The sequence below is a fragment of the Chiloscyllium punctatum genome, chromosome 7, assembly GCF_047496795.1.
Source record: "Chiloscyllium punctatum isolate Juve2018m chromosome 7, sChiPun1.3, whole genome shotgun sequence".
Classification (NCBI taxonomy): Eukaryota; Metazoa; Chordata; class Chondrichthyes; order Orectolobiformes; family Hemiscylliidae; genus Chiloscyllium; species Chiloscyllium punctatum.
Genome location: NC_092745.1, coordinates 32,867,652 through 32,893,597, shown reverse-complemented (window position 1 = coordinate 32,893,597; position 25,946 = coordinate 32,867,652). Strand labels below are relative to the sequence as shown.

The following is a 25,946-nucleotide window of genomic DNA, read 5'->3' as shown; positions in this document are numbered from 1 at the left end:
ACAGAAACAGACCCTTCGCTCCAACTTGTCCATGTTGACCAGATATCCTAAATTAATCTCGTCTCATTTGTCAGCATTTGGCCCATATCCCTCTAACATGTTCCTATTGACATATGCATGCCTTTTAAATGTTGTAATTGTACCAGCCTTCACCACTTCTTCTGGCAGCTCATTCCACACATTTAACACCCTCTGAATGAAAATGTTGTCCCTTAGGTCCCTTTTAAATCTTTCCCCGTCACCTTCAAACTATGCCCTGCGGTCCTGGACTCCCCCACTCTGGAGAAACGATCTTCTCTATTCACCCTATCAATGCCACCCATGACTTTATAAACCTCTATACAGTCACCCATCAACCTGCAATGATCCAGGGAAAACAGCCTCAGCCTATTCAGCCTCTCACTTTCACGCAAATCCTCCAACCTTGGCGACATCTTTGTAAATCTTTTCTGAACCATTTTAAGATTCACAACAGTTTTCTTGTAACAAGGTGACCAGAATTGCACACAGTATTCCAAAAGTGCCCTAATCAATGTCCTGTATAGCTGCAACAGCTCCCAACTCCAATACTCAATGCACTGACCAATAAAGGAAAGCAAACCAAATGATTTTGTCACTCCCCTACCGACCTGCAACTTCGTCTTCAAGGAACTATTCTTCATTTTTTGGATGAACTGAGAGTCTTTCAGTTGTGAAAGATGCCATTCCATGGCACTGTTGGATAAAGAGCAGGCAGTTCCCCCTGGTGTCCCTGGTCAATATTTATCCCCCAGTCAAAATCACTAAGAATGTATTTATTGCGAATTATCACATGGTGTTTGGGATCTTTCTGGGCACAGTCTGCTGGAAAGATCAAATGGGACATCCTGAGTTAGGGACAGGTGCTACACAAATGCAAGTCTTTCTTTCAGGTTTGGAGTCTCCTGATCCGGATCCTCATCCATTGTATGAGCACTCTCACCTTCCAGGGGTCATGGGGTCATTAGGAACAGTGACCCTGTCTGACCCTAGGACACTGAGACTCTTTGCAGCCTCACCCTTGACCCTCAGCCCAATAGTGTCCAGCAAGGTTTGAAATATAATCCAGAACCTTCTACACAGGCACCCGATGTGACTCTTTCCTGAAATGTGTGGATCCGAGTCTGCTCCAATGTTCTCGGATAAAGTTTTCCTGATCTGTGGGTGATCGGAGGTTTGTTAAAGAAATATCGAGCTCCATCCCACTTTCCAGCTCTTGCTCCACAGTTCTGGAGGTTTCACTGTTTCAAGTGAATATCCAAGTGTTTTTTTCAATATGATGAGGGTTTCTGCCTTTCCCATCCTTTCAGACAGTGAGTCCCACATCCCACCAACCTCTGGGTGAAAACAAATTCCCTCAACTCCCCTCTAACCCTGCCCCCAACTGATTTCAATCTCTCCCCATGGTTATTGCCCTTTGTGCTGGTGGAAATCAGTCCTTCCAATCCAATCCATCCAGGCCCCTCATCATTTTACACAACACCATCAAATTTCCCCTCTGCCTCCTCTGTTCCAATGAAAACACTCCCAGCCAATCCAATCATTCCTCAAAGCTCAAAATTCCCATTCCAGACAAACTCCTCCTCTATCCTGGTCTCTCGAGGGATCACATCCTTCCTGTAATGTGGTGACCAGAACCGTGCACAGTTCTCTCACTGGACTCTAACTGGGGTTTTATACAATTCCAGAATAAAAAAAACTACTTGCTTTCACTCTCAACCAAAAATGAGATAAGGGAGGTGATGGCCTCATGGTATTATTGCTGAGCTGTTAATCCAGAGATCCAGATAATGTTCTGGGGAGCAGGGTTAGAATCCAGCAGATGGTGGCATTCAAATTCAAACAAAAAAAATCTGTAATTAAGAGGTTAATGATGACCATGAAACCATCACTGATTGTAAGAAAAGGCCATCTGATTCCCTAATGTCCTTTAGGGAAGGAAAATGCCATCCTTACCATGTGACTGCAGACCCACAGTAATATGGTTGACTCTAAATGCCCTCTGAGCGATTATGGATGGGCAATAAATGCTGCCGATCCAGCAATGCCCTCATTCCATCAAGGGAAAAAGAAAAACAGTTTCTCCCATGTGTCTTCTTAACCACCTTACTGACCCGCATTCATTAATCACCATGGCCACATCTTCAGCTCCAAACACATCTGACTTCCAGCTTCAAAATGATGAGAGACATTCCTTCATTATCTGAGAAACAGATGGAAACATCAAACACAGGAGCAGCAGTAGGCCATTCGGCCCTTCAAGCCTGCTCCACCATTCAATATGATAATGGCTGATCTTCCAAAACAGTCCCCTGTTCCTGCTTTCTCCCCACATTCTTTGATCCCTTTAATCCTAAGAACTATATCTAATTCCTTCTTAAATACACACCGCATCTAATTCCCTTTTGCAGGAAAATTGGATGACAATTATTAGGTTGTTGTTTTTTGACCAGTGTGGACACAATGTGCTGATGGGCCTTTCTGGCTCTCTGACTCTATTATTATTTATTATGAGTAACTGGGTACCAAGGACTGACCCCTGTGGCACCCTAAGTCGTAATTACTTGCCATTCAGAAAAAGACTCCTTCTTTCTGTGCTGTCGGCCAACCAGTACCCAATCCATGTCAGTGCATGGCCCCAATCCTCTTGTTCATTCGGTCTAGATTGGAAAGTCCCACCTTTACTCTTTGTTGGAACAGATTCTGAACGACCTCTGTCTCGTCCTTCAAGGGCTCCCACTGCCCTGACACTGATTTCCCATCATGTCATTGCTCCCGGTCCACTTTTACCAAAGCACCACACAGTTTATTAAAATGAAAAGTTGTATACTTACTGCACAGTTCTCCATTTCCATCCATATTCTCAATCTCACTGAGTTCTGATCACTGTCACGAAAATGCTCCCCCATTGATAGCCTTTCCAGGTGCACACATTCATTCCATAAACAATGGTCGAAAACTGTCCCTTCTCTTTCAGGGGCATTTAGGGATGACCAATAAATGCTGGCCCTGCCAGTGACACTCACATCCCAAGAAGCAATTTGAACAATATCTGTTCTTTTGTTGGGTTAATTCTGCATTGACTAAAAATGTTCAAAAAGATTGTGTTGCCAGTGAATATTGGTAAGGGTTGAATTCCCTTCGAATGGCAGGGATTAAAATTGTTTCTCTTATCTTTCAGGCCGTGACAACTCTCAGCCCAAGCTGACCCTGCTGCCCCCCTCCCCGGAGCAGGTCAATGCCAAGAGCACTGCCACCCTGGTGTGCCTTGCCAATCACTTCTATCCCGATGAGCTGGAGGTGCAGTGGAAGAAGGACGGTGCAGTCATTTCGGACGGGGTTCAGACCAGCAACTACCTGCGAGCTTCGGACAGCACCTACAGTGTCAGCAGCCTGCTGACCCTCTCTGGGTCTGACTGGGAGTCCAACGCTCGCTTCTCCTGTGCCCTCACCCACGTGACCCTCCCCTCTCCCCTCAGCAAGAGCATCAGGAAATCAGAATGTGTGTAGAGGGTGGGAGACAGTCCACAGAGGAGACGCAACTTTACATAGAACAGGGCTGAGCTGGCAGGACAAAGGTCATTGTCAGCACTGAATTTCAACTCTTTCCCTTCTCAGGATGGCTTAGAGAACCTTCTGAGGTTGGGATATTAAAGCAGGTCATTGCGACAGTGTCAAGAGAGCTTTACACGATGTCAAACGTCATGCTGTACCTTGTCCAGAAAGTGTTTGATTGGGACAGGTTTGACTTGTGATGCCAAGTAAAATCTCTTGAAGTTGCTGAAAACTGTCAGCTGTACAAAACAATGTAACCTCAGAATTCTCTGCTTCAGTTAACCAGATCTTCTTCCTGCTTAGCTGTCAGTTCCAATTTAAGGTTTGGTCACTGTTTAAAGGGACAGGATTATCCTGTTATTGAGAAAATCTCCACAAGCGTTTTTCTCAAGCTCCATTGTGGCTGTGAATTTTAGCAGCTTCCTCTGTCTGGGCTGTTCATTGCAGTTTTTTTTCTGTCAATGTGAATCTGGAAAAGGGAATAAAGATGAAAATTCAGTCTCTGTCTCTGTGTGTTTTGGAAATAGATGACCTCCCCCCCACCTCAGTTGATTGGCTGCATTTCAGCAGATCATTGTCAAGATTGGCTGGTTGGCCTGCCAATCAATTATAATCATCAATCATTAATCATTTTCAAATGATCCCTTTGATCAGGGATTTGTGTAGGTTACAAGATTCCAAAAAAGAACAGAAACTGAAAGCTGTTAGGACTCAATAAGTACAATCTGATGCATTCCCTCATCACTCTGGTGGTCCTGGCCCAGCTGATGGGATCGCACTGTGCAATCTCTGCTGCATGTTGGTTAGCTGCTGAAACAATCTTCAGCCATTCACCAACATTGTCGGCCTTGTGTGTCTCTCTGAGTGTGAGTGTTTATCTTAATGTTGCCTGTAGATCTCTGAGTGTTGGGTGTGTTACTCAGAGAGACACCCACATTCAGAGACTCCTGTGGACTGTGAGTCTGTTACTCAGTGCTGCCTGTCTCTCAGAGTGCGTGTGTTACATACTGTTGCCTGTAGGTGTCTCTCTCAGTGCGCATGTGTTTCTCTGTGCCGTCTGGAGGTGTCTCTCTGAGGTCTGTGTCTCCGAGCGATGGATTGAGAACGGGCTTTGTGCTCGGGATTGAAGATGAGGCTTTAATCTTCTCAAATCATGAATGAAAAACAGTTCAGCTGATTCAGCCTGAGATGACAGCTCATTCAGATGGCCAAAGTTAAAAAGCACACAACACCAGGTTATAGTCAACAGGTTTATTTGGAAGTAGAAAGCGTTCAGAGCACTGCTCCTTCATCGGGTAGCTGGAGGGTCATTGGACACAGAATTTATGGTAAATTCAGATGGCAGCTGAGAAAGGTGATTACTGAGAGTGTATTCTCGGTAAGTGAGGGATTTCAGAGGCAGTAGGCACTGTGCTCCGGAATGTGTTGCCCAATTCCGAGGGGATTCTCTGAATCCAGGGTCAGAGCAGTCGTGGCTGCCTGCCCAGCCAATGCTGGCTCCCCATAGTCCTATTTCAGTGCTTAATTAACCCAAAACTAGGTGCAGCAATATTACATTTCAGGGAGGGGAGCTGTCTGATGGAGGGAGGTTGAATTCTTGCAGCCCCAAGTGAGGTTGCGGTGGATTAATGACAGGTTTGACCACCATGAAGATGCCACCTTCTCCCCCCGCCCCCACCACCCCCCCCCCCCCCCACCCTCGCCCGCCCGCCCCAGCTGTGATGACCCTCGGATTAAAAGTGTGACTGCTCTGGGATGATGACCACATTCCTGGGTGATGGAGGGAAGGCCAACCTCTCCCAAAGGCAGCACAGGGTGGATCGAAGGCGCATCAAGAGTAAGCATGGGGAGATTGAGGGTGACAGAAGGAAGGGGTTGGTTGGCAGGTTGTAATTCAGAGTCAGGTCCCAGAGCATCAGTCCTTCTGATACTCCCCTTTTTATCTGTCAGCCAGGTCTCCCTGATTGGACAAGGTTAACTGTCCCTGTCAGAGAACTAATATTTTATCAAAACGAAGAAAAGATTTATTGAACAAGGAGCTCAAGAGCTAAACGACACTAGACAAAATAATGGTTTGAAAGGTTTCATCATGGACACTGCAAATAAGATTTGGTGAAGACCTTTTTCACTCAGCAGGTGGTGAGAATCTGGAATAGACTGTCATAGAATCCCTAAAATGAGGAAACAGGCTATTTGGCCCAACACGCCCACACTGATCCTTGGAAGAGTTACCCACCCAAGACCCTATCCTATTATTCTACTTTTCCCCTGACTAATGAACCTAACCTACACATCCCTGATCACTATGGGCAATTTAGCACAGCCAATTCACCGAACCTGCACGTCTTTAAATTTTGAGAGGAAACCAGAGTACCCAGAGGAAACCTACACAGACGTGGGGAGAATGTGCTAACTGCACACAGACAGTTGCCTGAGGCTGGAATCAAACCTGGGTCAAAATAATCAGAAAAGCCTTGACTTCACTCCAGCCTCAGCCTCCACATCTGCCCCGCCCACTCTGCAACCAAGACTGCAACTACATTTCCCAGGGTCACCCCTGAGTCCGACTGCCTACCTGCAGCCAGCCAGAACACTCGCTCTCCCTCCTCACCCATACACCCCCACAGTTCACCCTATCCCTCCACTTCTCCCTCTTTACTTCATCCCCACCTTCCCATTCCTCCACCTCACTCCACAACCCACCTCCGCCCCAATCCCCTTTCTCTCCCACACCCATTCCTCCGTGCTACATCACACCCAACCCTCACCCACCACATGCCATCACCCTTTCCCCCAAAAACGCCACCCACGAGCCTTGTTACATATTTACTATGCCCCCTGACCTCAAACATTCTGAGGCCAAAAGGTCCATCCTCATGGAAGGGCTCACATTCATTCTCCTCTGCTTCCACCTCAACAAATCCCACACCCTCCAGGATGTTGAGCTCTTCTTCGGCCACCTCTACCTCCATGTCTTCTTTTTTAACACAAACTCACAACCTCCCTCTGAGGATCCCTACACCTGCCTCCAATGTTCCTCATCTGCTTGGTCAACCCCCCCCCCCCAACCAGCCGTCCCGACCTTAGATCTCTTCATTGCTGACTGTTGATGTGTCTTCAGCCACCTTAATTTCTCCACCCCCTCACACTCTCCAATCAGACTCCCTCCGAACATGCACTGCTGCACTGTCTCCACACCAACCCCTGGTTCACCATTAAACCCGCTGACAATGGCAGAGGGGTGGTTATCTTGTGAACGGCTGTAGCCATGTCACAGAGGCCAAACGCCAACTCTCAGACACCATGTCCTACCCCCCTTGCCCATGACCCCACTGTGACCCATCAGACCCAAATCACTCGCACTGTCAGTGCCCCCATTGCCTCAAGTGATCTCGCTTCCACTGTCTCCAATCTCATAGTCCCCCAACCCCATAATGCCCAGTTTTATCTGCTCCCCAAGATTCACAAGCCCAACGACCTGGCGAAGCCCTCATTTCAGAATGCTCCTGCCCCACTTAACTCCTCTCATCCTACCTCGACTCCATCCTCTTCTCCTTCGTTCAGGCACTTCCCAACTACATCTGCTACACCAACCATGCCCTCTATCTCTTCAGTAACCTTCAGTTCCCCAGACCTGAGTGCTTTATCTCCATTATGGACATGCAGTCCTTATATATGTCCATACCCGATAAGGATGGCCTCCAGGGCCTCCACTTCTACCTCTCCGACAGACCCATACAGTCCCCCTCCACCAATACCCACCTCCGCCTCGCCAAACTGGTCCTCACCCTCAATAACTTTTACTTTAACTCCTCCCATTTCCTCCAAATCCAGTGTATGGCCATGGGCACCCGGATGGGCACCAGCTACGCCTGCCTCTTTATCGACTATGTTGAACAATCCCTCTTCAGTACCGACACAGGCTCCATCCCCCCACTCTTCCGCCATTATATCAATGACTGTGTTGGTGCAGCAGCCTGCACCCAGGCTGAACTGGAACAGTTCATTCACTTAACCCACAACTTCCACACCATCTTCAAATTCCCTAGGTCCATCTCGGACACCTCCCTCCCCTTTGTTGTCCTCTCCATTTCCAATTCTGGTGACAATCTTCAGACAGACATTTACTACAAAGCCACAGACTCCCATATCTAACTGGACCACACCTCCTCCCATCCAGTATCCTCCAAGAACTCCATCCCATTCTCCCAATTCCTCTGCCTCCACCCCATCTGCTCAGAGGAGGAGACCTTCCACTGATCACAGATGTCTATCTATTACAAACAAAGTGCTTTTCCTCCTTCTGTCATCCAACGCATCCCCTCTATTTCCCGTTCCACTGCTCTAAACCCAGCCCCCTCCAAACGCAATGAAGACAGAGTCCCCATTATCCTCACCTATCAGTCCACCAATCTCCGTATCCAAAGTATCAGCCTTGAACACTTCTGCTAACTCCAACTAGACCACACCACCAAATATATCTTCCTCTCCCCACCGCTGGATGCCTTCCACCTTTGACAATTTGCGTCACTCTCCCACCTACCCCACCTCCGCAACCCCCCGCCCCCCCGAACCCCAGGTGCCTTCCCTGCAACCCAAAACGATGCAATACCTGCTGGTACACCAATCTCTCACCTCCATACAGGGCCCCAAACAGTCCTTCCAGGTTAGACAGAGGTTCATCTGTCTCTCCTCCCACGTAATTCACTGCATCAGGTGCTCCCAGTGTGGTCTTCTCTACTTTGGGAAGACAAAACATAAACTGAGGGAATGGTTCACTGAGCATCTTAGCTGGGCCCGGAGGGGCTGACTGGACTCCCAGTCACTGCCTATTTTAATTCCCCTTCCCACTCCCTTTCTGAAATGACCATCCTTGGCCTCTTCCATTGACACAACAAACCAAACTGCACATTGGAGGAACAACACCCCATATTATGCCTGGGCAGCCAACAGCCCAGAGGACTCAACATTGAGTTCTCCAATTTCATATAACCACCCTTCCCACTCCCCTGTCTCTCTTCCCAATCTCTCTCCCTCCCTTCCACTCCTTCCTGCCACCTACCGGATTCACTCTTCTGATTGACCAAACAGGTCATAACCTCTACCTGTCATCATCAATCCCCACTTCATCATCCTGTCCCTGCCACTCCCTTTATCTTCGCTCCCCCTACACCCACCCCGCCATTCCTGAAAAAGAGTTCCACACCAAAATATCAACTAGGATTGAATGGTGGTGCAGTGGTTAGCACTGCTACCTCACAACACCAGGGACCTGGGTTCAATTCCTACCTGTCTCTTTGCACATTCTCCCTGTGTCTGCATGGGTTTCCTCCGGGTGCTCCAGTTTCCTCCCATATTCCAAAAATGTGCAGGTCAGGTGAATTGGCTATGCTAAACTGCCCACAGTGTTAGGTGTGTTAGTCAGGGGTAAATATGGGGTAGAGGAATGGGTTTGGGTGCGTTACTCTTCAGAGAGGCGGTGTGGACTTGTTGGGCTGAAGGGCCTGTTTCCACACTGTAGAGAATTGTGCAGCACTGCTGCCTCACAGCGCTAGGGTCCCAGGTCCGATTCCAGCCTAGGACGACTGTCTGCGTGGAGTTTGCACATTTTCCCCGTATCTGCGTGGGTTTTCTCCGGATGCTCTGGTTTCCTCTCACAGTCCAAAGATGTGCAGGTCAGATGAATTGGCCATGATAAATTGCCCATCTTGTTAGGTGCATTAGAGTGGAAATGGGTATGGATGGATTACTCTTTGGGGGTCGGTGTGGACTGGTTGGGCTGAATGGCCTGTTTCCATACTGTTGGGAGTCTAATCTAATCTACTCCGCTGCCTGGCTTGCTGTGTTCCTCCAGCCTTCTCCCTGTCGGCATTGAATGGAAACTGCAGGAAAGGGCTGGACAATCAAGTATCAGGGCCATAAACAAATGGGACATGCAACAGATAGATGCATTGAGGTGGTCATTCTCAAAGAGAAGACCAAACTGGAAATGAAACATTCAGATCCATTGGATGGAATTTAATGTCAGAAAGTGTGAGACCATGCACTTTGGTCAGAATAATCTAAAGGCCGACTATTATTTAAATACTGAGAGATTCCAATACAGTGCAGTACAGAGTGATCTGGGTGTCCTTATGCATGGGACACTAAAAGTTAGTGCAGGTACAGCAAGTAATTGAGAAGGTGAATGGAACTTTCGCCTTTATTGCTGGGGGTTGGAAGTTTAAAGTAGAGAAAGCCTGTTCAAACTGTACAGGGTGTTAGTGAGCCTGCATTTGGAGTATTGTGTGCAATTTTGGTCCCTGTATTTATGAAAGGATGGACAGACATTGGAGTCTCCCTCCTGCTCCTATTTCCCATGTCCTTGTGTGCTCCAGTGTCCTTCCCTCACAGCAGAGCTGGTTGGAGCCTGCCTGCAGTAGCAGCCTCCAGTCTCTAGGTGGTGCTGCTAAATGATCTGCCTTGGCCAGGCTGTCACAGTTCCCACATTACAACAATGTCTGGACTTCAGAAGTATTCCATTGGCTGTAAAACATTTTCAAACATCCTAAGTTCAAGGACGGTATAACAGATATATAATTCTCTCCCTTTTTATATTTTATCTCCATGCCTTCCCATCTATTATCTAACAACACTTGTGTCAAGTCCGGAATGAATCATGAATCTCTGGGAGAACTTAATCTATGACAACACTGGGATTAATGATCACCTCCTCAGTGGGCTTTGTGGATGAAGGTCAATAGCAATCTCCTTATGACTTGGTCTGAGTTGGTCTGAGTCCGTCAGTGTTATTGTTCTGGGTAGAGACAGTACTGACCAACCTCAGACCCTGTGATCTGATTGAGATAAAGGGTTAGCTGTGCAGGGCTTTCACACATGGCTCATTCACATAGTGAAGCAGGGATTCCCCATTTTGCGAGAGTAAATGGAACTAACAAACTGGGTGGGCGTGACACCCCCACCCTGTCCCCAAGAGTGGGGACAGGAACAATAATATTCTCAGACAGAAAGGATGGTAAAAATGATAAAGAGAGGACAGGATGCATGACACTCCCCAGAGACAGGCAAACAGTATCTGTCTGCTCCCCAATTTCTTGTTGTGACATATGTCCTTGGGAAATGGCTTTGGTTTAAATTTTCTCACTTGTATTTAGGTTTGATGAGGTGATTTGGTAACAATGATTCCAATTCCATATTTTGTGTGGCAGCAGATCTACTGAAGGCCATGCTTTTATTTGGAGGTTGCCCAGGTTTCTGTCCAGGCTGATGCAGCATGGTCTACAGTGCTGCTCCTATTGGGCTAATCCATCACACATGAGGGAGTCTGACAGACGCTTTCTCTTTGTGCTGGCAAAGGGAGACATTTGTTTACACTTTAATTGCGGCCAAAGAAATTAGTCAGTGGATGTAATTCCAGCTGAATATAAAGTTCTGATGTTCATGATGGGATTAACCTCGACAGTTCCCACTTTACCCCGACAGTGGAAAGGAAGTCACCACGCAGTGGTCTCCTGGCTCACACTGAGAAACCAAGTTGATGGTATAACTGCAGAGAACAAGACAATGGCTTAGACTCACCGAACAACCAGAGGCTTCAGCCAAAATCTGGGTCACAGACAAATGGAGTGTTGTGTAAACGCTCAGTATCTCAGGGAACAAACACAACTACTGAGCTACAAAACTGAACAGGACTTTATATGAAAATTGGCATTCCAAAAATAAATTCCAAACACAATATGTGTAAAAACTGAGTACAATCTCATGACAAAGACTACATCATTTTCTTTGAAAGCTGGACGATAATAAAATGAGAATTCAAACAACCACCCACTCCATCACATGGTGTTCTCATCATAACACACTTGCAAGCCTCTTAAAACACAGAAAGAGAGAGAAACATTGCAAACTATATTACCATGAATGAGGATCCATTAAAAACTAGTATCATGATGTTAAATGCTCCCAGCCAGAAACAACACTGATGCATTCACATCATTAGCTTGTTAAATGATGTTAAAAAGTCTGCCAACCACTTTCATGAAGACGAAGTATTTAAATCTCAAGAGGCATTGATGGCTATTTTCCAGTATCATAGCAAGGAAGCAGCAGCTGACTTGTGAACTCCAACAACCTAATGATAACAGGCACTGAATACAGAGCTAGCTCCTGAGAGAAATAAAATTAACAGCTGAGGTATGTCCAGTGCTGGGAGCATTTTAGACAAGACACTTTGTTGCCAGCAAGTTACTGCAGCATGAAGTTTCCAGTAGGGTCAGAAAGAGAAATAGGACAATGTGCAGATTGTTGAACAGGCCCCTACACCTGGTCCTGAGGCAGGAGCCCAAGCTCCAACATACTGGCCTCACTTCACACCAACCTTCACACAGTGCAGGGTCATGAACTCTGGCCATCAATTCCTCTGGGACCAGGATGGAGTGAGGGAACAGGGACAATTGTAGAAGAGTCAATAGAGAGTAAAGCAAGATGAAGAGGGTGTTTGGAAAGGGGTTAGAGGAGGAAATATACTTTGTGCCACTCAGTACAGTCATCGTCTACGTGTATCACAGAATGAACAAAACAGCACCTGTGAAGACAAACAAAAGTCACACCAAAGTACTTTTCTTATCACTGGGGATATTTTCATTGTGGTGTGATTAGTACCCTGCTTTTGAAGCTGTAAACTCTCTCTCTGGGTCTCTCCAGATTGAGCCTGTTCGATCCAAGCAGGGCCCCAGTTTATTTTTTACTGATCAGGGACAGTGAAACAGCTGCCCTCTAGTGGCGAGAGAGCGCTTGCACGGCTGCTGAGGATTATGGGTAAAGTCCCCTCCCATTCGCGCTCACACAAACCAGCAGCCACTTCAGTTACTTCATTGAAAACCACAAGCTTTCAAGGCGCTGTTCTTTCAACGGTGGAACTGGATGCACGGTCATACGAATTAGGGACAAATGAAGGAGATTCATCCTCTTCAGACTGCTCTCCATGGCTGAACTGATTATTCACCTTCTTACGTTACTCTGACAGATTTTTGATCAGGAATGACTGTCTACTTCTTCACTACAAGCATTCAGAGGTTTCATTTCAATGTTTGAAGAAGAGTTCCAAAGACCGATGACCTTCTGCAAGAAATCAAAACCCTGTTTTTCTCGGTCTTAACTGAGGGAACTTATTTTAGTTTTATCTTCTCCCTGAAAAGGAAGCACTCTTTTCACATCCACGCTGTATTCTATGTTCATGATGATATGGCATCTACTGTAATTCTGGCTATTGAGGGAGTGCAGCGTAGGTTCACGAGGTCAATTCCTGGAATGGCAGGATTGCCTTACACGGAAAGACTGAAGCGACTGGGCTTGTATACCCTTGAGTTTAGAAGACTGAGAGGGGATCTGATTGAAACGTATAGGCTTATGAAAGGATTGGACACTCTGGCAGGAGGGAACATATTTCCGTTGATGGGGGAGTGCCGAACCAGAGGACACAACTTAAAAATACGGGGTAGACCATTTAGGACAGAGATGAGGAGAAACTACTTCACCCAGAGAGTGGTGGCTGTGTGGAATGCTCTGCCCCAGAGGGCAGTGGAGGCCCAGTCTCTGGATTCTTTTAAGAAAGAATTGGATAGAGCTCTTAAAGATAGTGGAGTCAAGGGGTACGGAGATAAGGCTGGAACAGGATACTAATTAGGAATGATCAGCCATGATCATATTGAATGGCGGTGCAGGCTCGAAGGGCAGAATGGCCTACTCCTGCATCTATTGTCTATTGTCTATTGTCTATTGTCTATTGTCTATTGTAATCAGCTGCTATCTCATGAGAACAGTTGCCTATCCTGCCACCTTCAATGGCTGATGCACATAAACATCCAGGTCCTACTGCCCCTACACCCACCCATACTTGTAACCTTTAGTTTGTTTTGTCTCTCCACGTTTTCCTTCCAAAATGAATCAGTGACATCTCTTTCTATTAAATTCTATCTGCGACCATTTGTTCATTCCATTACCTACACCCTTTTTGAAGTTTGACACTATCTTTTTCATGGGTCGTAATAGATCCAAGTTTCAAACCATCAGCAAATTTTGAAATTATGCCTTGCGCACTCAGATTTAAATATTTTAAATAATTTTTAGAATGAACTGTTTTATAAACTATTTTAAATCAAGCCTCAAATTTATAGCCCATCTCCAGTTGCTCGGACTGAATTCCGATCCAGATCATGGGGCTGTTAAGAATGAATCGCGTCACTGTGGGGGACTGGAGTCACAGACCGGGTGATGACTGGGTTCCCTTGTCCAAACTACATTCATGAACATAACATTGAGTTTCATGGGTTTTTTTTGTTCAGATCCCAGCGCCTTCCTTCCCAGATATTACATGGCTCACCGCTGCCCTCTCCAGGACAATTAGGGAAGTGCAACAAATAGCAGCCACTTTTGTGCCCGCCCATCCCAGGAGAAATCAAAATAAACGAGATACACTTCAAATGATCAAACTGGTGAGACTTGAATTCATCTCTTTGAAAAAACTGGAGGCTAGGCTAGAAATAGAGCCATGACATGGGTGAACCTGGTTTGTCAGACTGAAAGGTGGAGTGTCCTTCGGATTGACACTGGGCTTAGGCACAAAATGAATTACACTCAACTACCGAACAAACGGCTATCAAAGCAGGTCACCAAACTGCAAAGAGCAGCAATTTATCTGGAAGAACTCAATTGGCATCAGTGGTTGGAAGAGCATGAGGCAGGCAAGTGTCATGTTGTTGAACACACCAGAAGCACAGTCACACATAAAGGGAAGCAGGGAAACGGGAATAACTGAATATCTCCATTGAGAACTGGAAGGGGTTTTCTCAGTTCTAACACCTTTGAGAACGATAAAGGTTGAAGGGCCGTTTATATTATAAACAAGACTGCAGTGCACAAGAAAAGATGTCAAGTGACATATCCCCTTTACCTTGGGAACAATATCAGAAACAAAGGTCAATGTGATTTTGGACTGAATATTGAGAGTGAATAGATGGAGGGGAGAGTGACCATGGCAGCTGTCCTGAAGAATGGTTAGGTCATGGCTAGAATATGGTGCACAGTTAGGGGCTGCTTTGAGGGACAATACAGAATGGACAGGGACAGGGGATCTCGGTCACAAGGTTTTATTTTGGGATGTAGATTTCTTTACACAGAAGGTGGTAAGAATTTGCAATTTTCTGCCACAGACTGTTAAAACAAAACCTATCCATGTTTTATTCTCTGGTGGGACATGGGCGCTGCTGGCTGGCCAGCATTTCCTGCCTGTCCCCCATTTTCTTTGAACATGGTGAGGAGCTGCCTTCCTGAACCCGCTGCAGCCATGTGCTGTAGGTAGACCCAGTGTGCCCTGAGGGAGAGAATTCCCTGATTTTAACCTTGTGACAGCAAAGAAACAGGGATGTATTTCTAAGTCAGGATGATGAACTGTTTGGGGAAAATCCTGCAGGGGGCGGTGTTCCCATGTGTGCACTATTTTAAAAGGGATTTAATAACCTGAAAAAGAGCAATTATAAAGGGAAAGTAATGCTAGAAAGCATTTGATTGGATGGTGATGGATTAATTATTGGGGTGACGTTTTGGGCAGAGTTGGCTGTTCTTGCTCAGCAGCAACATTCTCCATACTAACACTTCACTACATTCCAAAAGAACATGCTTAAACCTCAAAACTCTGACCTTGCACAAAAGCAGTGCCAATTATTGAGAGATTTTATAACTTTTTAAAGTATCATCCTTGGCTAAGTTGGTAGAACTCCTTCCATGGAGTCAGAAAGGTTTGGCTTCAGTGCACTCTAAGGTGGGTCAACAACGATCTCAACCATCAGTGACAGAACTTCTGGGGAGCTCCTTCTGGTTCATGGGGAGGTCCCCAGTTGGAAACGAGCAGAGCAATGCTTGTTGGAGACCGGGGTCTCACTGGAGACCTTGGCTTATTATGGAATCCCAGACGAAAAGCAACTAAAGGCAGGTGTGGGTCATGGGAGAGGTGGCAGTTTAACATGAGGACATCATCTGAAGCAAGGTCCCTTGATTGGACACATTGTGGGAAAGCTAAGCTGAATTAATCCCTGAGGTGCCATTAAATCAGGATAGATTCAGGAATTTAGGGGTCAATTGGCTCCTCAGTCTAGTTGATATCATCTGATGGTGGCTGGGAATTCCAGTTGACTACTACTGTTCTGATATTCATTGGGAGAAATTTTGCTGCCATTGGGGGCATTGAAATGGGTCACTTGAGTGATTAAGTGTGCCTAGAGTCATGTTTCCAACTGTATTGTCCAAAGTGTAAAAATCAAAACTGATGTTTCATTTGCAAAACTGAGAGAAGATGCGTAGGTTGGGTGATTGGCCGTGCTAAATTTCTCATTATGTCCAAGAGATGTGCAGGCTAGCAAATGGAAAATGCCATGGAAAATGCAGGGTTACAGGGATAGGGTAAGGGAGGTGTGGGTTGGGGTGGGATAGCCTTCAAAGAGTCGGTATGAGCTTGCTGGACTGTGTGGCCTGCTTCCACCCTGTAGGAATTCCTCGATTCTATGAAGGACAGAACAGGATCTCGACAGTGGAGGGAGGGTATTCTGATGTTCAAAAGTTCTTAAACAAAGAAATGCAGTAATGTAGATTTACCATCAGAGCAGACAAACTGAATGGCAAAATGACATATTCTCAAGTACAGGTACAGAAAAGAGTTCAGGAAAAATGTTTTGATGCAGTTATTGGAATTTAATGATGAATGATGATAAAATGAGTGCTCCATTCAAAAAAAGACAGAATTGCTTTTAGAATTTCAACAGGTCTGAAGCAAAAGAGGAAATCAGGATCAAATAGTCATTTGAGCATATAGAACTTGAGTGAGGCAAAAGCCTTCTTGTGAAATCATTTCATTTAGCCTTGCTTTCTCTCCATGGATGCTGCCTGACCCACTGTGATCTCTCGTGTAAATGGTATTTGCCTTTGCTGTGCTATTTCTTGCAAATTGTCTTTATGTATGCACGACAAAAGCTTCAACAAAATGTCTCTTTTTTTTCAGCAACACTCAAATTCGGATCAGTTTGGAGAGAAAGCAGGGCCATGGAATCATCTTTCCTTGCAGGGAGAGAGGGAGTGTGTGTGGAATCTCCCATGGTCAGGATTCTCCTGGCTTCCACCACCTCAGGAAGGCTGGAGCTTGATGATCGAGGTGAATGGACAGGGCTCACTCTCACAGTCCTCAGGGCCATGGAGCCGCTTGTGATGGGAGCATCTGCTTGGTGTCGGGGGAAGACAATGACATTGTAATGGGTTTAGCAATGGGGCAACTTGACACTGGCTGCTGCACAATGGCTGCACTGACACTTCCTCTCTGCCTGGTCCCTCCAGGAGTGAACATGGATGTACAGAATGGCTGGAGACCTTGGTTTTTGAAGAAGGCATGAACAATGAAACATTGTTCTCCAGCTGACCCTCACCAGCTTGGTGCTGGAAAAGATTCCTTTATCCATTGAGCTGAGAACCTTGCTCTGACGCAGCAGGTTGGTGTTGAGTGGAGTTTCAGGTGATAAAGAGAGGCTGAGGAGGGAGTGGATGAGCAAGTGAATAAATATGCTTCTCAAATTTCCCAGCAACACTGAGAGCTCAGGATTAAGACACAAAAGAGGAAGGACGAAGAGTTGAAGAATTTGTTTTTCACACAATCAGTGTGCATGAGTGGGTACAGAGAAAAGACCATTCAATTGGTACAAACTTATAAATTAGAGTCTGGATTAGGCTATTCAATCCGTCAAGACTTCGCTATCATGCAATAGGACTTGATGTGTTGTGTTTCCAATTCCACATTCCCATCCATCTTGCATAACGCTTGACAATTTGTATAACAAAAGTCTGCTACCTCCACCTTTAAAATATTCAAGTTGTTGACCTTTTGAAACAGTGTTCCCAGAAGTAAATATCCTTGAGAAGACTGGCAAGCCAGCAGGAAACAGTATCCTGAGAGAAGCCCTTTTAGGTTGGCTGCATGTGCCCGACTGTATCCCATAGCACTCCATACTGGGCACTCCGCCATCAATTTCTCTCACTAGCTTCAGTGAGGGAATTGACAGCATCTGGGCAATACTTACAGAGGATTCAAAGAAAAGGAGAAAAGCATGTTGTGAATGTGACATGACGAGGGGCAGACCGATAGAGTTCGGTTCACTGAGGAGACAGAATTCAAGCAGATGGTGTATAATTTGGGAAAATGTGAAGTTGTTCTCTTTGACAGAAAGAATCAAAACATTGCATATTATTGCAATGGAGAATGACGGAGGAGTTACACACAAAGTGAAGATGTGATGTATGAGAAATTACTGGAACTTAGTGAGACCACATCTCAAACACCGTATTCAGTTCTGGTCCCCTTATTGAAGGGAGAATATAAATGCATTGGAGGTGGTTCAGAGGAGTTTTACTCAATTGATCCCTGGAATGGGTGATTTGTGTGATGATGAAAGATTGGAAAGGTTGGCCTTGTCCTCACTGAAGTAGAGAAGAGAGAGGGGTTCAAGGTTTGTGCACAGATTTGTAGCTTGGGTGCTGGTTGCCATGGTTGTGGCTGTGTTTGCCGAGCTAGGAAGTAGATTTGCAGATGTTTCATCTCCTGTTTAGGTGATATCTTCAGAGCTTTGGAGCCACCTGGGAAGCACTGATGTGCTGTGTCTTCTGGAATTTATTTGGTTCTGTTCCTGCTGCTTCTGCTTGCTGGTTCTGGATGTTCATTGCAGTGGTCAGTAAATTGGGTCGAGGTCAATGTGTTGATTGATGGAGCACATGGATGAGTGTCATGCCCCTGGAAATTCTCTGGTCATCTTCTGTTTAGCTTGACAGGGGTCAAAACATCTGCAAATCAACCTCTCAGCTCGGTGAACATACCCACAACTACAGCAGTAGTGAGGGGTTTTCCTGTCCGACAATATTCTCCAAACCCTTACCTGCCCTCCTCATGTCATACGATCCTGCTCCTTCCCACACGTGGAATTGGACTGCCGGGTCCTGAGACTTATAACATCCTTCTGGAACAAAGTCTCCAGGTATCTCTGCAACTCCCTGATGTGTCACCGATATTTCCAACTCAGCCTCCAATCCAAAAACCCAGTGTGGGAGTTGTTGTCGATTGACACATTCATGACAGATGAATTTAACCTGAGTCACTTTAACTCAATAAAGAAATGTTAATCCCATTTACAAATGAAAGATGTCCATTCCTCTATTAAACCAGTAATTGTGTTCAGTATCTGAATTAAAGTTTTCGTGTTTTTGACCTTCCCAAATGGGGGTGTCCCAAAGCAGTACAAGATTACCTGAGGATATAGATGGACTGGGAGGGTCAGATGAGCTGATCAGGAACAAGTGGAATTCATTCAGATAAATGTGAGTCAGTGGAGTGAGCTCTCCCTGACCATGTGAGTGAGGTGAAGGCAGAGTGACAGCACTTGACATCAAGGCCTCTTTGATGGTATGTTGCATCAAGGAGCCCAAGCAATGCAGCAGCTTTTCACGGGATATTCCAGGGAAGGGATCAACATCTGGATCCCTCCATGCAACTCCTGGGAATTCTGTCATTCTGAAGGGACAAATCATCCTCCTCAGTTTCCACAAACAGCAGCAAGTCAGACACGCACAGTGTCCAAACTGTTTGGGGGAACTGACCTGAACTCTCACAGCCCTGTGCCATGCTCTGCTGGAAGATGGAGGGACTATTGGGGAGCCCTTGGGGCAGACAGCTCCATCAATATTGTTGGTCTTTAAACATGAAGGTGAACTTGTCCTGGTCCTCAGCCCTCCCTGTCCCGATATAGACCAGAACATGTTTGAAATGACCAACTGTCTAAAGACCCACTGCCAGTCCGACAGCAATGAGCCAACCAGCTCTGAACTCTCCCTGAGTGCGCTCACTCCATTGTGTTCAGATACACTGCCATTGAGTGCCCAGAGAACCCACCCTTCCACTCCAGGGTTTTGATGGCCCTCCCATCACAGAGTCCCCCCTGTGAACTCCTTCAGTTCATTCTCCAGAGACAGCAGGTCCCAGTGATTTTGGTGAATGAATCAGTGTGAGATATAATGGTGTCTATTCGATATGTTTACTGTTCCACACCCTCACACATATTGATACAGGCTCTTCCCCATTCACTGTACACCATCGGACACAGGTATTCTGGATGGGGACTGCCCCTTCAGAACATCATCAAGGTGAATGGGGGGTTATGGAGTGAAACGTACCCTTTCCACTCTTGGTTGGACCTTCCCATTCACACTCTGAGTTCAGCTCACTCTCGGCAACATTCTTTGATCTTTCTGAACACCAACATACCTCCTTTCCCCCATTTATTGGGTTAGACTTCTTTGGCGCCCTGCATTAATAATGAAAGTGCCCCTTCTGACCCTAACTGTAGCATTGTCCCCCCCTGCTTCCGGGACCCCATTGCCCACTCTATTCTCCTCCTTGTGTTCTGTGCCTTGAGGGTGGACATGCACTTCACACACCCTTTCCCTGAGGCTTCAGCTCTGGCCATTTCCAAATCACTCAAGAGACAGAGACTGAATCTTCTTCATCTTTATTCCATTTTCCAGATTGACATTGACAGAAAAGAGACTGCAATTAACAGTCCAGACAGAGGAAGCTGCACAAATTCACAGTCACAACGGAGCTTGAGGAAAATACTTGTAGAGATTTTCTCAATAACATGAGAACCCTGTCCCTTTAAACACTGACAAAACCTCAAACTGGAACTGGTGGCTGAGCAGGAAGGAGATCTGGTTTACTGAAGCAGAGACTTCTGAGGTTCACATTGTTTTGTACAGCTGACAGTCTTCATCATCTTTGAAAGATTATGCTTGGTCTTACAAGTCAGTACCATCCCTATCAAACAGTCTCCCTGGACAGGGACAGAATATGGTTAGATACTGAGTAAAACTCTTTCCGTACTGTTCCCCTCAAAGACACCAAGGACAGGGACAGGACACAATCAGATACAGAATGAAACTATATCCACGCTGTCCTCATCAAACATTCCTAGGATCTCAGCCTGCTTGGCACACCAGCCTCATTCCTGAAGAAGGGCTTATGCCCGAAACATCGATTCTTCTGCTCCTCGGATGCTGCCTGGCCCACTGTGTTTTTCCAGCACCACATTTTTCAATTACCCTCCTTCAACTGACTGAACTGGTCCTCACTCTTAACAACTTCTCCTTCCAATCCTCCCACTTCCTCCAAACCAAAGGCGTAGTCATGCACACCCGCATAGGCCCCAGCTATACCTGCCTCTTCAACGGATATGTGGAACAATCCATCTTCCACAATGACACTGGCAACACGCCCCACCTTTTCCTCCGCTACATCGATGATTGTATTGGCGCTATCTCGTGCTCCCATGAGGAGGTTGAACAGTTCATCCACTTTACTAACACCTTCCACCCTGACCTCAAATTTACCTGGACCGTCTCAGACTCCTCCCTCCCCTTCCGAGATCTCTCCATTTCTATCTCGGGCGACCGACTCAACACAGACATTGACGACAAACCAGCTGACTCCCACAGCTACCTAGATTATACCTCCTCCCACCCTGCCCCTTGTAAAAACGCCATCCCATATTCCCAATTCCTTTGCCTCCACCATATCTGCTCCCAGGAGGACCAATTCCACTACTGAACAACCCAGATGGCCTCCTTCTTCAAAGACCACAATTTCCCCTCCGACGTGGTCGAGGATGCTCTCCATGGCATCTCCTCCACTTCCCCCACCTCTGCTCTGAAAGCCCGCCCCACCAATCGTCACCAGGACAGAACCTCACTGGTCTTCACCTTCCACCCCATCAATCTCCGGATACATCATATCATCCACCATCATTTCCGCCACATCCAAACAGACCCCATCACTGAGGATATATTTCCCTCCCCACCCCTATCAGCGTTCCGGAGAGACAACCTCGTCAGGTCCACACCCCCCACCAACCCAACCTCCACTCCCGGCACCTTCCCCTGCAACCACAAGAAATGCAAAACTTGCGCCCACACCTCCCCCCTCACCTCCCTCCAAGGCCCCAATGGATCCTTTCATATCTGTCGCAAATTCACCTGCACCTCCACACACATTATTTACTGTATCCGTTCCACCCAATGTGGTCTCCTCTACATTGGGGAGACAGGCCGCCTACTTGCGGAACGTATCAGGGAACACCTCTGGGACACCCGTAGCAACCAACCCAACCGCCTCGTGGCTGAACACTTTAACTCTCTCTCCCACTCCTCCAATCACATGCAGGTCCTTGGCCTCCTCTATCGCCAGACCGTGGCCACACGACGCCTGGAGGAAGAGCGCCTCATCTTCTGCGTAGGAACCCTCCAACCACACGAGATGAATGTAGATTTCTCCAGCTTCCTCATTTCCCCTCCCCCACCTTATCTCAGTCCCAACCCCTGGATTCAGCACCACCCTCTTTACCTGCAATCTTCTCCTCAAACACTCCGCCCCCACCCCCTCTCCGACCTATCACCCTCACCCTCACCTCCTTCCACCTATCGTATTCCCAGCGCCCCTTCCCCAAATTCCCTCCCCCCTACCCTTTATCTCAGCCCACTTGACACACCAGCCTCATTCCTGAAGAAGGGCTTATGCCCGAAACGTCGGTTCTCCTACTCCTCGGATGCTGCCTGACCTGCTGTGTTTTTCCAGCACCACATTTTTCAACTCTGGTCTCCAGCATCTGCAGTCCTCACTTACTGCTAGGATAGGGACAGGATAACAAAAATAATAAAGCTATCTTCACACTGTCTCCTTCAAACACTCCCAGGACAGGGACAGCACTAGATTGGGTACAGAGTGAAGCTCTCTCTATCGTGTCCCAGTCATCTGTCTTAACCCCTGAACCTCAGAAGTGTCCCCGAAACCAGTCCTGAGAAGGAGGAGAGTTGAAATTCAGTGCTGACAATGACCTTTGTCCTGCCAGCTCAGCCCTGTTCTATTTACAGTTGTGTCTCCTCTGTGGATTGTCTCAAACATTTTACAGACATTCTGATTTCCTGATGCTCTTGCTGAGGGGAGAGGAGAGGGTCACGTGGGTGAGGGCACAGGAGAAACGAGCGTTGGACTCCCAGTCAGACCCAGAGAGGGTCAGCAGGCTGCTGACACTGTAGGTGCTGTCCGAAGCTCGCAGGTAGTTGTTGGTCTGAACCCCGTCCGAAATGACTGCACCGTCCTTCTTCCACTGCACCTCCAGCTCATCGGGATAGAAGTGATTGGCAAGGCACACCAGGGTGGCAGTGTCCTTGGCATTGACCTGCTCCAGGGAGAGGGTCAGCAGGGTCAGCTTGGGCTGAGAGTTCTCACGGCCTGAAATATAAGAGGAGTAATTTTAATCCCTGCCATTCGGAAGGAGTTCAACTCTCCAAACATTAACGAGCAGAACTATCAGTTTGAACATTTGTATCCAATACAGAACAAACCTAACAAAAGAATGGCCGTTTATTAAAATTCCTTTGTGCTGGTGCAGTTTGAAGTCCCCCACCCAGCGTACATTCTGTGTTCAACGTGGCTGAGAGACTGATTCATCAGCCGAAGGAGAACAGTACATGGTAAGCAGTGGGAGAATTCATAGAATCATACAGAATAGAAGAGGCCCTTCGCCCCATCAGGTCTATGCCACCAACGCAACACGAAATCAACACTCCACCCACATTCCAGAAGTGGGCCCATAACCCTGAATGTTCAGTCATTTCAGGTGCTCATCCAAGTACTTGTGGAGGTTGTGAGGTTTCTCACCTCAACTCCCCTCCCAGACATTCCCAATTCCACCCGCCCCCCGACCCCCCCACCCCGGGTGAAAAAGCTTTTCCTCAAATCCCTCGAAACCTGCTGCCTTTTATACTGAATGTGAGCCAACTTGTTCTTGACCCTCCCAGTCAGGGGCACAGCTATTTACTATCACCCTGTCTATTCCCCTCATAACCTTCTCCCCCTCTATCAGGATCCCACACACCCCCCCCCGCCACTCCCCGAACCTTCTCTTCTCCAAAGAAAACAACAGGAGCTTATTCATCCTCTTCACATTTGAAATGTTCCATCCCTGGGAATTTCCTGGTGAATCTCCTCTGCACCCCCTCCAGTGTAATCACATCCCTCCCACAGTGCGGTAACTACAATTGCACACAGTGCTCCAGGTATGGTTGAACTACTGTTCTGTATAATTCTAACATATCCTCCATGCTCTTTTACTCTCCACCTAAAAGGATGAAGGCAAGTACGCCAACTGCCTTCATAACTGCCCTGTTAACATGTTACATCTTCAAAAGTGCATCACCTTACATATATCTGGTTTAAATTCCATCTGCCTCTGATCTGCCCATTTGACCAATCCGGTTATGCCCTGGTGTAACTGAAAACCTTCTTCTTCACTGTCAACCATCCGACCAATCTTCACATCATCCACAAACCCAGTTATGGCATTGTTCCTGTATATCACGAGCAATGGGGGACCCAACACTGATCCCTGTGATATCCGACTGCACCCTGGACCCAGTCACACAAACAGCCTTCTAGCATCACCTTCTGTCACCTGTCACAAAGCCAAGTTTGGATCCAACTTGCCAAGTTACCCTGCATCCCATAGCCTTGTATATCTTCTTTATCAGTCTCCCAAGTACAACCTTGTCAAAGGCCTTACTGAAATTCATATAAACCACATCAACTGCACCTCCCTGCATCTACACACCTGGTCCCCTTCTCGACAAAATTCCAAAAGATTTGTTGGGGATGGCCTCCCTCTGACGAAGCCGTGCTGACTACCCCAATATGGAGATTCATTCGACCTTCAGAATTTTCTCCAATTGTATCCCTACCGCTGATGAGACACCCACTGGTTTCCTTGTCCATGTCTGGCCTGATGCCATGCGACTTCGTCATGTCTGGAGTCACTGTTGAGGATTTCCAGGGTCACTCCCTCCTGGCTCTATATCACTGTGCAATCACCTCTGCTGGATCTTCCCTGCTGGTGGGACAGGGCCTATGCAGGGCTGGCGATGGTGGTGCCTGGGACACTGTTCGTTATAATTATGTGAGTATGACTGTGTCAGGCTGTTGTTTGTCAGTCTAGTCTGTGAGACAGCTCTCCTGAATTTGACACTAGCCCACAGATGTTAGTAAGGAGGATGCAACAGGGTCGACAGGGCTGTGTTTGATGTTGTTTCCGGTGCCAAGGTCGATGCCAGGTTGTCCATCAAGTTTCATTCTGTTTCTGAGACTTCCCAGCGATTGTTAGAATGGAGGGCCTTGCTCGGCTATTACAGAGGGTGGTTAACAGTTAACCTCATTGCTGTGGGTCTGGAGTCATGTGTAGGCCAGACAAGGTAAGGACGGCAGATTTCCTTCCCGAAAGGACATCGGTCCTTCGTCTCAATATCTCTTTAACAAAACCCCGATCACTCACAGATCAGAACTACTTTATCAGAGAACATTGGAGCAGACTTGAAATCAACGCACTTCAGGAAGGAGTCACGTTGGAAGAGCAACAAACAAGGATGGAGATGGAGACGTGGAGCTTCAAATACTGATCTTTGCGCTTTGGTGGCACGCTTTGATGGCTGTTTGTTAGATCTTTGCGTATAATTATTTTTTTTGCTGATCCCACTGCTAATCCGAAGGACACTCCACCCTTCAGTCAGACAAACCAGGTTCACCCATTTCATGGCTCTGTTTCTGGGCAACGCTCCAGTCTTTCAAAGAGATGAATTCAAGCCTCACCAGTTTGTTCATTTGAATTATATGCCATTTATTTTGATTTCTCCTGGGATGGGGCGGGCGTTGACGTGCCGGTTATTTGTTGCTCTTCCTGAATTGTCCTGGAGATGGCGATGGTGAACCATGTAATATCTGGGAAGCATCTGACCGTTCATTCCCACTGGAATCCACTGGAATGACTGCGGTTTTGTTCATGGCTAATGGAAGGAGGCGTTACCCATAATCCTCAGCAGCAGTGCAAGTACTCTATAGTTACCGGAAGGCAGCTGTTTCACTGTGCCCGCAAAATACAAAGTCAGAAAGCACACAACAGCAGGCTCTAGCTCAACAGGTTCATTTGAGATCACAAGTTTTTGAAGCCCTGCTCCTTCATCAGGAGTACCCCAGTCCACCATCGGTATCCCCCACATTATTTAACAGTATAAATAAACTGGGGCTCTGCGAGGATCCAAACGGCTCAATCTGAGAGAGTACAGCTCTCGAATCAGGATACCACAATGAAAATGCTCTGCATGCTATGATATATCAAAAAGAAATACATTGATGTGACTTTAGGTTGTCTTCAGATTGTGCTTTTTTTTCATTCTGTGATACACGTAGACAT

The 25,946-nt window shown here is 46.8% G+C and overlaps 1 pseudogene; it reads left to right on the top strand.

Annotated features, from left to right (window-relative positions):
- Positions 1-4,071, top strand: part of LOC140479531 (Ig kappa chain V region Mem5-like) — a 271,278-nt pseudogene extending 267,207 nt beyond the window's left edge.
- Positions 4,072-25,946: the final 21,875 nt, after the last annotated feature.